We start from the raw sequence: 9966 nt of genomic DNA, 5'->3' as shown, positions 1-9966 counted from the left end.
ACTATCCACCCTCCAACAATACATTCATACCCGCCTACGTAATTCTCACGTATCTCCACTGTCATCTCTGACTACTACAATAATCATCATCCTTGTCCTTTTACCCCGGTGTCTGTATCTGCTTCTGGATCCTACCTCTGTCCTGAGTCCCGGGAATCGTGACAGAATAATCCGGCCTGATGGATCCAGGGGAGATGGACGCCGTACGTCAAGCTGTGTCCCACCAAGGGGCCCTATTGGGTTCTCACAGTACTGCCCTCCAGGAGATCATATCGACACTCCAGGACCTGTCGACCGACCTGGCTTCAATGAGACAGCATTATAGCACACCCGCTCCTATCATTCCCGCTCCTATCATTCCCGCTCCTCCAGCAACAGTCGCTCCTGCTCAACTCCCACCCCGACTTGACGTTGTCCGTGAACCCTGGGTATCTCCTCCTGCAAGGTATGAAGGGAATGTGGAGGGTTGTCGCACCTTCTTGTTGCAATGTGGCCTGGTTTTCGATCTGTACCTACGCCACAGAGCGGTCTAGGATTGCCTTCGATGTCAGCCTGCTCAGGGGAGAGGCATTGAGGTGGGCTGCTGCGGTTTGGGAGAAGTTGGAGCTAGGAGGCGAGTCATACGCCTCATTCACGACGGAGATGAAAAAAGTATTTGACCACTCCACTGTTGGTAAACAGGCTTCCAGACGTTTGTTGAGCATCAAACAGGGAGCTAACAGCGTTGCGGACTACTCAATCTCCCTAGCTGTAGAGAGCGGCTGGGATGTCGAAGCACTTCAAACAGCGTTCCAAAATGGGTTGTCGGATGCCGTAAAGGACGGGTTGGTGTCCTACCCTGAACCGGACTCCTTAGACGCCCTCATTGATCTGGCTATCTGTATTGACAACCCAATGAGAGAACGCAAGAGAGTGAACCGACCGGGCTCGCAGGACGTAGGGACCACACTAGCGAGCCACAATACATCAGGGCCCTCATCCAGGCCACGCACAACATTTCCTGCCATAATCCACTATACCGGACAATCCACTCCATGTCATGCCTTACTAGACTCTGGGGCGGACGATAGCTTTATCGATCAAGAGCTCGTTCACCAATTGTGATTACCTACACTCACTTTGACGAAAAGCATTGATGCCCGGACCGTAGACGGACGACTTATTTCCCATATCACCACTAAGACACAGCTTATCCGCTTACAGCTATCTGGTAACCATTTCGAGTCCATTGCATTCCTGGTTATTTCGTCACCTCAAAACCCCATTATATTAGGGCACACATGGCTTGTTAAGCACAATCCTGTTGTCGACTGGGCCACCGGTTGTGTTACCAAGTGGAGTCCGACTTGTCACGCCTCATGTCTGACGTCAGCCTGTTCCCCGGCCACCACCAAAACCAAAAGAGACATACCCCCTGTAGACTTGTGTGCTGTGCCCTCCGAGTATCACGATCTGGAGGAGGTATTCAGTAAAGACCATACCCTAGAACTACCACCCCACCGTCCATATGACTGCTCTATACAGTTGTTAACCGATGTCACGTTTCCCAAGCCCAAACTGTATAGCGTGTCTAAACCTGAGCGAGAGGCACCCGAGAACTACATTCATGCGTCCTTGTCAGCTGGTCATATTCGCCCTTCTTCGTCACCTCTGGGGGCGAGGTTTTTCTTTGTGGGAAAAAAAGACGGGGGACTCCGCCCGTGTATTGATTTCCGAGGTCTCAATGACATCACAGTAAAAAACAAATATCCCCTACCATTAATGAACTCAGCATTCGATTCTCTACAGGGGTCTACTGTCTTTACCAAGCTAGATCTAAGGAACGCCTACCACCTTATATGGATGAAGGAGGGTGACGAGTGGCTAACAGGTTTTAACACCCCTTTGGGTCATTTGGAGTACCTCGTTATGCCGTTTGGCCTCACCAACGCCCCTGCTGTTTTTCAACAGTTTATTAACGATGTCTTGCAGGATTTTCTTGGACTGTTTGTGTTTGTATATCTGGATGACATTCTTATTTTTTCTCCCGACCTAGCCACCCATGTCCATCATGTTAGACAGGTGTTACAATGCCTACTGGAGAACCGGCTGTATGTCAAAGCGGAGAAGTGCCTTTTTCACACCCGTTCAACCTCCTTTTTGGGCTTCATCGTTGAGGAGGGCAAGATCAAGATGGACAACACCAAATTCACTGCTGTCCTAAATTGGCCAACCCCGGAGAACCGTAAGCAACTCCAGTCCTTTCTGGGTTTCGCAAATTTTTATAGGAGGTTCATCCGTAACATCCGACAAGTAGCTTCTCCCCTAACAGCGCTTACCTCAACACTCTGTCCTTTCATCTGGATGCCCGCGGCAGACACTGCTTTCCAGGACTTAAAGAGGCGTTTCACCTCTGCGCCCATTCTGGCCCAACCCGATCCCACCAGACAATTCATTGTCGAGGTTGACGCATCAGAGACCAGTATCAGGGCAGTGCTGTCCCAACGCTCCACTATGGATGGTAAAGTGCATCCCTGTGCCTTTTTATCCAATAGGTTGTCACCTGCGGAGAGGAACTATGGCGTTGTTAACCGGAAGTTGCTGGCAGTCAAGGCAGCACTAGAGGAATGGCGTCACTGACTTGAGGGGTCTGAACACCCCTTCATTGTTTGGACGGATCACAAAAATCTAGAATACATCAGGACGGCAAAACGCCTCAACTCCCGTCAAGCCAGGTGGGCATTGTTTTTTGCACGTTTTTCTATAACCTTCAGGCCCGGTTCCAAGAACGGGAAACTCGACGCCCTATCCCGGGTTTACGACAGGGAGGGGTTTGTTTCCCGAACACCTGACACCGTCATCCCCAGCCAGTGTGTCATTGGTACCATCACCTGGAAGGTGGAGGAGGACGTAAGGGCAGCACTCACGAACGACCCTGGCCCCGGTAACGTACCTCCTGGCCTCCTATACGTTCACGATGCCCTCCGTCCTACGGTGTTGAAATGGGCCCATGCTTCCCACCTGACTTGCCACCCTGGCATCAGCTGCACCAAAGCATTTCTTACTAGGAGGTTCTGGTGGCCGTCTGTCAATACGGATGTCAAGTCATATGTTACTGCCTGTCCCACTTGTGCTCTCAACAAAGGTTCCAACCAGCCCAGTTCCGGTCAACTACACCCCTTACCTGCCCCGAGACGTCCTTGGTCCCACCTGTCCTTGGACTTTGTTACTGGATTACCCCCCTCTGACAGTAACACTGTGATATTAACTGTTGTCGACCGGTTCACAAAATATGCCTACTACATTCCTCTGGCCAAGCTCCTGTCTGCCAGTGAAATGGCGGACGTTCTGGTCAGAGAGGTCTTTCAACACCATGGCCTGCCCTCAGATGTGGTGTCCGACCGAGGTCCCCAATTCACATCCAATGTGTGGAAGGAATTCTGCCACGCCATTGGGGCCTCAGTCAGCCTGTCTTCCGGCTACCACCCTCAGTCGAAAGGCCAGGCAGAGAGGGCCAACCAGAAGATGGAGTCGACCCTTCGCTGCCTGGCCTCCTTTGACCCCACTCACTGGTCTTCCCAACTCCTTTGGGTCGCTTATGCCCACAACACGCTTCCCACAGCTGCCACAGGTATGTCCCCATTTCAGAACCTATATGGTTACCAACCCCCCTTGTTCCCTGCTCACGAGAAGGACCTGTCAGTGCCCTCCGTGCAGGCCCACATCCGTCGGTGTCATCGGACCTGGCACCGTGCACGGATGGCGCTGCTACGCAACAACGATGTCTACAAACGTCAAGCTGACCGGCGACGGACCCCAGCCCCCGTCTACTCGCCTGGAGACAAGGTTTGGTTGTCGGCAAAGCACCTTCCCATTAAAACGGACTCCCGCAAGCTCTCCTCCCGTTATCTGGATCCCTTTGTTGTCGACTGCGTCGTTAACCCTGTGGGTGTCCGTCTGAAACTGCCGCCTGCCCTGAAGGTGCACCCGGTCTTCCACACCTCAAGCCTGTCCGTCTCAGCTCCCTTCTGCCACCACCTCCTCGGCCTCCACATCCTCGCATCATCGACGGGGGTCCAGTCTACACCGTCCGCCGCCTTTTGGGTCCAGTTCCTCGTCGACTGGGAGGGTTACGGGCCTGAAGAGAGGTGCTGGGTTCCCCGCGGTCATATCCTGGACGCCTCCCTCGTCAGGGATTTCTACAAGCGACATCCCGACGCCCCTGGTGGTCCGCCCGGTGGCGTCCCTCAAGGGGGGGGGACCCTGTCAGGACTCAGCCCTCCTGAGTTGTTTGTCTGTCATTACATCTCCCCGAGTACCAGTCTCCTTTTTCCAGGCACTCCACGAAGGCACCCGTAATCACCACTGATCCTGAGCACCTGCACCAGTCTACACACCTGGGGGGCTTATTGCCACTCTCCCTATAAATAGGAGAGTGCTGCTTTCAGTCCCTGCTGGATTATTGTACAGCCACGTAATTACTACAGTGTTCTCTACTTAATTAAGCAAGCTATCCGAATTCCCCTAGTATCCTCTTTTTTTGTTATCTTCTGCTCACAGTGTTTTTTCCGTCGTTTCTAGACCCTTGTTCCGAGACTCGTCCTGCACCTCCCTTCCAACTACCTGGATCACCTATCTGCCTTCCCGTTATCGACCTTCCCCTGTATTGACTCACCGCTCTGTTAACTGAACCCTGCCTGACCATTCGACCATTCTTGCCTCCCGGACTTCGTACCTCTGCTACCCACTATCCACCCTCCAACAATACATTTATAACCGCCTACGTAATAATCATCATCATTGTCCTTTTACCCCGGTGTCTGTATCTGCTTCTGGATCCTACCTCTATCCTGAGTCCCGGGAATCGTGACAAATTGAAGTTTTTTTTTAATCAAAACTGCCTGTGCTGGCTTCGTGATCAACCAGGCCTATAACAATGTAGCGTGGTAGCGATCCCAAAAACAGGTTGTCCTGACTGGAAATTCTAGAGATCCTGGGTATGCTGAATGTTTTCATGGTAATTCTTTGAATGGGGTAAAGGGCATTTCGATCCTTTCATTAAGGCCTGAGAATGGCCTAAACGAACGGCCGGAGATACAGAAAGTTTTTCACAAACTGCGAGGCACTCAGCACTTTTGAGCTAAAATCTCTGTCGGCTGCAGCCATCAGACAAAATTAAACTTTTGCTCTTGATAACTTGATTATTAAATCAACGGCATTTTGGAGTAAACGCTCTTGAAAGAAAATCTCTTGATGTTTTGCTCCCAAAAGATCCTCCCTTTGGGAATTTGTAGTGTAACTGGAACGTGCTATCAACCCTCTATTTGCAGTAGGTGGAACGGCTGCGGGGTCGACGGACTCCATATCGCCTCCTGTATCTTTGTTAAACAAGCCGGCTGCAAATGGCTTATTTAGTTGTGTCAACAGAGTAATTTAGTAAACATTCCATTATTGCCCTGTAGGGGGAGGTAGAGCTGCTTTGACTGATGAGTCAATCTACTAATGTCTCGTCCACTTGCGAAAATATGGTAGCCAGAGGATAACTACGGTGGCCCTGAAGTGCAAAACACAACAACAAATAGGAAAACACAACGCCAAATAGGAAAACACAACGCCAAATAGGAAAACACAACGCCAAATAGGAAAACACAACGCCAAATAGGAAAACACAACGACATTAACTTCTAACGGAAAAGGTAGGGCCTATCTAGCAGAGGACGGAACGGAACCTCCTGATTGGACAGAAGGACCGCCTGTCTTTTAACAGGAAGGAGGGGTGAAAAACACGGAAAAGCGCCTATTTTCAAAACATGAGTACTCCCGAAGATACTTTCGCTATTATAATGAATTATTTTGATGCAGGGCATACATACGACGTGGTAGTTGATATGTTGTCAACCAATCACAACATCAGGATGATTATACGCACGGGTTGTACAGAAGGAACAACTATTCACAACTGGATGAGGTGAGACGTGCCATCCTTACAGAGCTGCATGGACCAGGGCAACTATTCCGCTATCGGACTATGTGGCAAGTACAGCAAAAACACAAGCTACGTATTAAACGACACACAGTGATGAGACTGCTGAAGCAACTAAATCCACAAGGAACGGATGCGAGAACAAGCCGGAGGTTTGTGAGGCGTACATATCACTCCATGGGTCCAAACTACATTTGGCATGTAGATGGATACGATAAGCTGAAACCCTTTGGCTTGACCCTCTCAGGATGTATAATTTAGTTCTTAGATGATAAAGATACTAAAACAATGTTGACTTTTCCTTTTCAGAAAAAGCGACTGCTGTGTCCCTAGAGGATGTCCTGCTGTTTGCTACAGGGCTCGCATCACTTCCACCTGCTGGAATAACACCACTACCATGCATCGAGTTCTTACCAAATTCGCCATTCCCTATGTCAAACACCTGGGCAAATGCCCTAAAGCTCCTTTTCCTTGAGACCTACAGTGTCTTTTAGACAAACATGGAGTTTTGCTTACAGAATTCTCCAGGCTTTGGGTGCATTTAATGCTGTGCCAAGTCTGGATTTTGCCCGGTCTTAAATCTGTAGTTTATAAAGCATAAGAGTGCATGCTCAGTTCAAAGTATTTTAATGTGTATTATTTCTGTTCATTACTTTGTTCAATGAAAAATCACAGACATTTTTTTAAGTACAGGTCACATTACAAGTAACAGTAAAATTGTACTCAGCTAAAATGTATGTAGTTTCACATTTGAAACAGTGTATAACATGTTGTGCTTGCAAACAAGCTTGTTAACAATACCTCTTGAAAAGAACCACGTTTCTTTGGTTGTTCAGACCTACAATTGACACACAGTTAACTCGATGGTGAATCCGAAAATAAACAAATATAGTTTGAGAGTTACATTTGAGTTTAATGTATGTCTCCACTCTGATATGACACTGCATATACTGAACTCCACTTGCCAAACATGATACTCAAACAGCTAAGCCACATTTGAGAATGTTTTCCTTTAACATCTGGCCTTTAAGAGTGGGCTGCAGTAGACCATATTTATAGGCCAGCTATTTCTTTCAAGGTGACATAAAGTTCTGAGGCTGACTCCCAATTATGTGGCTGCTGTAATCCATTTCGCTCAACAGTCTGTTGAAGATAATCCTGGATGTCTGGATCACTGCATGAATGAAGAGTTTGCCTTGACTCTGGAAACATATCCAGTCCTTAGAACCAAACCTGCATAGTGACACAATAATTTACCATAAAGGGAAAACATGACTTCAAATCCAAATGTATTTCCAATAATATGTGTGGTGCAATTTATGCTTTAATACACATTACATATTTTTGTGAGAATGGATATAGTCAAGTCATTGTCAGTTGATATGAGAGGTAAGAGATAGAGTTCGTCTGTAGTTCCCCCAGGACATGATGGATGTCTGGAGAGTGTAATCCTGTGCTTATTCCAGAGGTCTGTGCTCTCATCCAGGTCTTTTTGCAGAACATTACTGAAGCAGAATCTCAATAAGTCGTTAAAGTGTCCAGAGTCTCTCAGGTCTCCAAACAGGTCCATCCAAAATTGAGCCCTAGGAATACAATTGAAAGTTAGGCTACTTATTTTACACAAGAGCACAAGATTATAACTATTGAATAACTATATAAAGTAAAGTAGGCTACAACAAAACACATTAATGTTGCTGCTGCCAATATCAGCAAAATAAATCTGATAGTGTGAATGCATAGGTGGAAAGGCACTGCATGACCCCTCAATAATGCATGAGTGGATATGACTGCAGCAGAGGGCAGCACCTGTCAATTAGGCTACCTGAGATCTCAGAAACACAAGGAGAGTGAGCGCTGTCAGACAAAATGATTAACACATAACAGGAAGATATTTTTATGCAGTCTGTTGTGCTATAAAGTGATTTCAGTCCACGGGCACAACCTATTAAAGCTACATCGTCCAGTTTTATGTGGCCAGCTGCTTTTATCAGGATGATAATATGCAAATATACATAACTATATGTCCGTGGTAACAGCAAATACATATTGGACCTTTTTGAAAGGTCTATTTGAAACTTTATTTTTACCTAATTCAATCGAATTAGCAGTTTATAGCGTGATCAGGCATGACATTAACGTGATTACCATCTACTATTTTATATTCATTTGGGAAAGATTAGAGCCCACCCAGACTGTTTTACCTGCTGCAATACTTTTTTATTTGACTGAAATCAGTTTTTGGCAGATGAACACTTTTTGCTGTAACACAATTACACTTATAAGCGGCCGCAGTCTGTAAGCTCGTGTCTGAGGGTACACTGTATTGCAGCCATGGGGCCATTTTCAGTCCCATGGTCTGTAGTGTTCTCGCATCCGTTCCTTGTGGATTTAGTTGCTTCAGCAGTCTCATCACTGTGTGTCGTTTAATACGTAGCTTGTGTTTTTGCTGTACTTGCCACATAGTCCGATAGCGGAATAGTTGCCCTGGTCCATGCAGCTCTGTAAGGATGGCACGTCTCACCTCATCCAGTTGTGAATAGTTGTTCCTTCTGTACAACCCGTGCGTATAATCATCCTGATGTTGTGATTGGTTGACAACATATCAACTACCACGTCGTATGTATGCCCTGCATCAAAATAATTCATTATAATAGCGAAAGTATCTTCGGGAGTACTCATGTTTTGAAAATAGGCGCTTTTCCGTGTTTTTCACCCCTCCTTCCTGTTAAAAGACAGGCGGTCCTTCTGTCCAATCAGGAGGTTCCGTTCCGTCCTCTGCTAGATAGGCCCTACCTTTTCCGTTAGAAGTTAATGTCGTTGTGTTTTCCTATTTGGCGTTGTGTTTTCCTATTTGGCGTTGTGTTTTCCTATTTGGCGTTGTGTTTTCCTATTTGGTGTTGTGTTTTCCTATTTGGCGTTGTGTTTTCCTATTTGGCGTTGTGTTTTCCTATTTGGCGTTGTGTTTTCCTATTTGGCGTTGTGTTTTCCTATTTGTTGTTGTGTTTTGCACTTCAGGGCCACCGTAGTAATGGGATTCTAAGCATTCTTTACATATATTACATGCCTATAACAGAAAATAATATTTACAACACTTCACTCAGGTTTTGACATGTTTTGTTATCTGGCAAAAATGTACTGGCGGCTGTACGCCCTGAACAAAGACAAGAGCAGTTCCTGCATCCCGCCTTAAAGAAACAACATGGCTCTGTGGAACAACATTTCTTCATAAACCGTATAAGGCCACTCAAGATGAGTACAAACCCTTCAAACTTGTCAGTCCAGAACATAACATTGAATTAAGGCCTGATGCATGTTATCACGCGCAAATCCAAAGGGAAAACCTCACTGCTGCCCTGGTCCGAGTGCTTCTCTAACTGGACTTCTCTAATCAGAGCTGGGGCCTTCCTCATCCATATTGCTAGTTCATACAAGCTTGCAGACTGTTCCACAGATTGTAGTGGATGGGCCCAGTGCAACAGACATTGTACACAAGATGAACTCTTGCTGCAAAGGTCATCATATTTGCAGTCCAAAAAGAATGCTCAAGAACAGCTGGGTTTGAAGAAGGCTTGATTGGAATTGGTGGCAGTCTCAAGCATGCACCAATAGACTCTGGGGAAAAAAACCTGATGGTTCTGCCCAAACAAAGCCAATTTCCACATTGTTTGTCCACCATCATCATGAAAAGGTGAATCATCAAAGTCTTCACTTAACTGAAGGAGCACTCAGATCTTCTGGTCTTTGGATCATCAGGAGCAAACGACTTGTCAACTCAGATGTACATGAATGCATCAAGTGCAGACAGCTCTGTAGCAAGATAGAGGAGCAAAACATGGCTGACTTGTAACCAAGACACCTAAACACATCTCCCCCCTTTACCTACATGGGACTAGATGTGTTTGGACCTTGGTCAGTTGCCGCAAGACGGACGAGAGGTAGGTATGCCGAGGGCAAACGTACCTCTCTCAGTATCAGAGAGGTGCACATTGAGGTTATTGAGTCCA

At 46.9% G+C, this 9966-nt stretch overlaps 1 long non-coding RNA gene across 1 annotated transcript; it reads right to left on the bottom strand.

Moving 5' to 3' along the window:
• Positions 1-6572: 6572 nt before the first annotated feature.
• Positions 6573-8250, bottom strand: LOC117594236. Its single transcript, XR_004575594.1, has 2 exons — positions 8164-8250; positions 6573-7545 (listed from the first exon to the last, which is right to left on the bottom strand). It is a non-coding gene; the product is annotated as an uncharacterized LOC117594236 (long non-coding RNA).
• Between the last annotated feature and the right edge of the window lie 1716 nt (positions 8251-9966).

The sequence above is a fragment of the Esox lucius genome, unplaced genomic scaffold (assembly GCF_011004845.1).
Source record: "Esox lucius isolate fEsoLuc1 unplaced genomic scaffold, fEsoLuc1.pri scaffold_74_arrow_ctg1, whole genome shotgun sequence".
In the NCBI taxonomy this organism is placed as follows: domain Eukaryota; kingdom Metazoa; phylum Chordata; class Actinopteri; order Esociformes; family Esocidae; genus Esox; species Esox lucius.
This window is presented reverse-complemented; position numbering and strand designations above follow the sequence as displayed.